Source organism: Suricata suricatta, chromosome 3, assembly GCF_006229205.1.
Source record: "Suricata suricatta isolate VVHF042 chromosome 3, meerkat_22Aug2017_6uvM2_HiC, whole genome shotgun sequence".
Lineage (NCBI taxonomy): Eukaryota > Metazoa > Chordata > Mammalia > Carnivora > Herpestidae > Suricata > Suricata suricatta.
This window is the reverse complement of record NC_043702.1, coordinates 52,101,804-52,105,652: the sequence shown is the minus strand read 5'-3', so window position 1 is coordinate 52,105,652 and position 3,849 is coordinate 52,101,804. Positions and strand designations below refer to the sequence as shown.

Here is a 3,849-nt window from a genome sequence, read left to right as displayed (position 1 = left end):
AGAGAGAGGAGAAAGGAGGACAAAGGAGAGGAGAGGAGAGGGGAGGGGAGGGGAGGAGTGGGGAGAGGAGGAGAGAGGAGAGGGAGAGTTAGAAATGCCTATTGTATTCCTGCTCCTGAGATTAACAGCTATGTTACAAAGAGCCGCCACCCCCACCAAAAAAAAAAAAAAAAAAGCTAGATCCTAGGTGTGGTTTGGTTCACTGGTTAAAAGAAGCTAGATCCAAAATAAATAAAATAAATGAAATTAAATAAAAGTTTTAATAAAAAAACATTAGCTAGATCTCATTTCCCATAAACCTGAAGTCTGCACAATTTTATGACTAGACTTGGTGCCTGCAAGGAGTCTGTGCTGCTCTTACTGGGGAGGGGTCTTCTCAGACAGACTTGCCCTAATGGAGAAGCACCTGAGGGTTCAGCGGGGGCAGCACTTGGTGTAAAGGGCTCCAGCCTCCACTGGTGACACTGTTTTGCTCCCTGAAGTTGGTCAGTGTTGATGTATGGGGGAGAAACGTCATCACCCTGATCTCTTGTTCCTAGAATGGGTAGCTTGTGCCCACCACTCTTCAGGAAGCCCTCACAGAAGAGCAAATAATTACCTCCGTTTTCAGCTTCTGCCAGGTCCCTGCCTTCACCCTGCCTCCATCTGAGCTATCTGCCTGTCAGGTGGCAAAGCATTCCTGTGTTTTATCTCAGGCGTGTGGCTAGGTTTCAAAACTCCAAATTTTAAGAGGTCTGCAGTGTGGACCGTGCTGATCCTCTGGGGTTCTTGCTGCCCTGTGGCTGACGCTGGCTTGTCCCAAAAGAAATCAGTTGTGTATCCGTGCAGCACTTCAGAGTTTACAGTGAAAGTGCAGCGAAAAGCACCAGGGTCTGCTGCCCTCAGCTAGTGTCTTTGTTCCTATGCTACAGGTTCCTTTGTCCCCAGAGAGGCCGTGCTGCCACTTCCCAAAGCACTCCAAGAATGGAACTGCTTCTCACTGTGTTACCCATGGAATCCTCAACCCACACTGTTGGCTCCTGAGTCTCCACCCTCCTTTCCCACCAAACACAATCCCAGCAATGGCACAGACCTCCAAAACTTCAGACTCTGCAATTTGCTGCTTATAAAAATGTGCAGTCTCCAGCCCCTCTCCCTTTCCCAGTCAGTGGTTTTCTTGTGCAATTCCCTGTGTATGCTTTTACGCTTTCTCTCTCGTTCCTCTCCATGATCAGGCTTCCTCTCCTTTGCAGCACTGCAGCTCTTCCCTCCCCCGGATCAACTCTGTACATCCTACCTTCCATGATGCGGAGGGTTTTTTCTGCCTCTAGTCGTGCAGTTTTGCTTAGTCCTCAAATCGATTTCTTGGGTGTTCAAAATTATTCGATATTTATCTGTTTTCAAGGGATGAGGCAAGACTAGGGTCTCCCAACTCCTCTGTCATCTTCTCCTCAGAAGTCAGCTTTAAAAAAATTTTTTAAACATTTATTTATTTTTTGAAAGACAGAGAATGAATGTGGGAAGGGCAAAGAGAGAGGGAGTCACAGAATCCAAAGTGAATTCCAAGCTCTGAGCTGTCAGCACAGAGCCTAATGCTGGCTTGAACTCACAAATCGTGAGATCATAACCTGAGCCGAAGTCAGATACTTAACTGACTGAGCCACCCAGGTGCCCTGAGGTCAGCTTCTTATAGCCTCATCTTGAGAACTGTGGTTGCAATAAATATTTCAGGATATAAGAATATACTTGGCAGCCATTTTATATTTAGAAGTGCTTTAAAACATCCATTTTCGAAAAACTAGAAAACATAATTACAATGGTTTATTAATTCAACATCTCAAAGGTAACTTAATAAAGTTCTGCAAGTAGCTATTTTTATTTTAAAAAATAGATGATATTCCTATAGTTTTGGAATCTGCCTTTTTTCACTAAACAATACATCATGAGTATCTTTCAGACTTCTACCAGTTTCAATAAACTTCTATAACATTTTCAATGGTAGAATATTATAGGATAAATTTATTAAAATATTTGCATTTTCAATTTTTTTTAATGTTTATTTTGAGGGGGAGGAGTAGAGAGAGGGAGAGAGTCCCAAACAGGTTCCCTGCTGTCAGCACAGAGCCTGACGTGGGGCTAATCTCACAACCCTGAGATCATGACCTGAGTTGAAATCAAGAGTCAGATGCTTAACCAACTGAGCCACCCCAGTGCCCCCCAATTGCTTGTTCTTATAAACATTTATAAATAAATATTTTCAAGACTATACCCTTAATATCAAATTATCAAAGTAACTAAATTGAAAAGTAAGCTTCCAAAGGTAGCTATGTTAGGGTTTGGTATAGTGCAAGGCTATTTAATAAGGGATTGTGGTTTGTTAATCATTACATTTTATTTAATCTTGGAAACAAACAAGCTTTTATGCTTACTGTTCACTTCTTTTCCAGTTTTTCCATATATTTTTAGTTACTTTGATCTATTACTGTAGTTCTCTTCCTTCCAGACCTGGCAAAAATTGGGTATTTCTTATGCTCATTTTGACTTTCACATTAAGAGTTATGATTATATGAATCCTTTTGGGTAGATTTTACACAGAAGGCAGAACAGCTTTGTGGATACATCAAGTGTCTAATGGGAAATCTAAAGATGGTGAATACTATAGTAAAATGAAAATATCTATTAAAAATAAAGGTCCATTCTTTTTGTTGAGAGAGAGAGAGAGAGAGCGTGTGAGCATGAGCAGGAGACAGGCAGGAGAGCGAGAATCTGAAGCAGGCTCCACACTCAACATGGAGTCTGATGTGGGGTTTGATCCCACATCCCTAAGATCACGACCTGAGCCAAAATGAAATTAAGTTGGACACTCAACCATATGTATATATATTTCATTTGCTTATATGTTGAACTGTCACCCAAATGTACTTAACATCATTGGACAAGGTCTAAGGCTTGCCAATTTCCAAATTTTGGCAATTCTAAATTCCTGGTAGCCATTCTGGAGCTGCTATTATTTATAGCATAATATGATTAATTTTGTTATTTTAAATATAGGTAACTTCGTTCTAAAATGCTTTCCCAAGCCCTAAATATATATTCACCTTTTAAATTGTAAAAATGGACTTCTTGGTAAGATCACAGGAAACATAGCCACTACCTATTGTGGTAAGAATCTAAGAATTTCAGACAATGTAGGATTTAAAGCAAGCCCTGAATTACTGTGCCAAACCTGTGGGAAGGTGGGATAGGGGGGCTGCTGGAGAGAGAATGAGAACCACAAGGGGAAGGGTATTTAGCCTCTGTCTTCTAGGACTCCACATTATTTCAGAGTAAAGAAGTTACATTTCGTTTTAATCAAATAGTTTAGAAAATATTGTTAGAAAATATTCACAGAATATAATTCAAATAGATTCAAAGATGCAGAATTCATCAGATTATGTTATAGAGACCAGTAGAACTTAATTCTCCCTAGATTTTATGAACAATTTTTATTACCAGAAACCAAATTTATTGTCCAAAGTGATAACGTATCAAAGAACTACATATCAATACTACCATTAATAATAGTTTTTAACATTTTTATTGCATTTACAATGTGTGGAACATTATAGGGGTTTACAGGAGAGGCCAAATATCTCAGCCCTTAAAAATTGAGTAGGAAAGATTGGATGAACCATACATAAATATCTTTGAACATAAGCATTAGAAACATACATATGATTATAATTTTACAGGCTTATACAGGTAACTGCTATATGTAATATAACAGGCAGGAAGGGTAAAACACAGTGAATAGCAAAGTTGCTAGGGTGTGAAACAATTACAGCTAGGTGGTGCTAAACAAAAAAAATACAGAAAATATGATCTGTAAAG

General features: G+C 39.4%; 1 protein-coding gene across 1 annotated transcript in view; it reads right to left on the bottom strand.

Moving 5' to 3' along the window:
* CCDC141 (coiled-coil domain containing 141) overlaps positions 1-1,350 on the bottom strand; it is a 219,447-nt gene extending 218,097 nt beyond the window's left edge. The window contains exon 1 of the mRNA XM_029934315.1: positions 1,277-1,350. The gene's annotated coding sequence lies outside the window, so the exon portion shown is untranslated. The remainder of the gene's footprint in view (positions 1-1,276) is intronic.
* Positions 1,351-3,849: the final 2,499 nt, after the last annotated feature.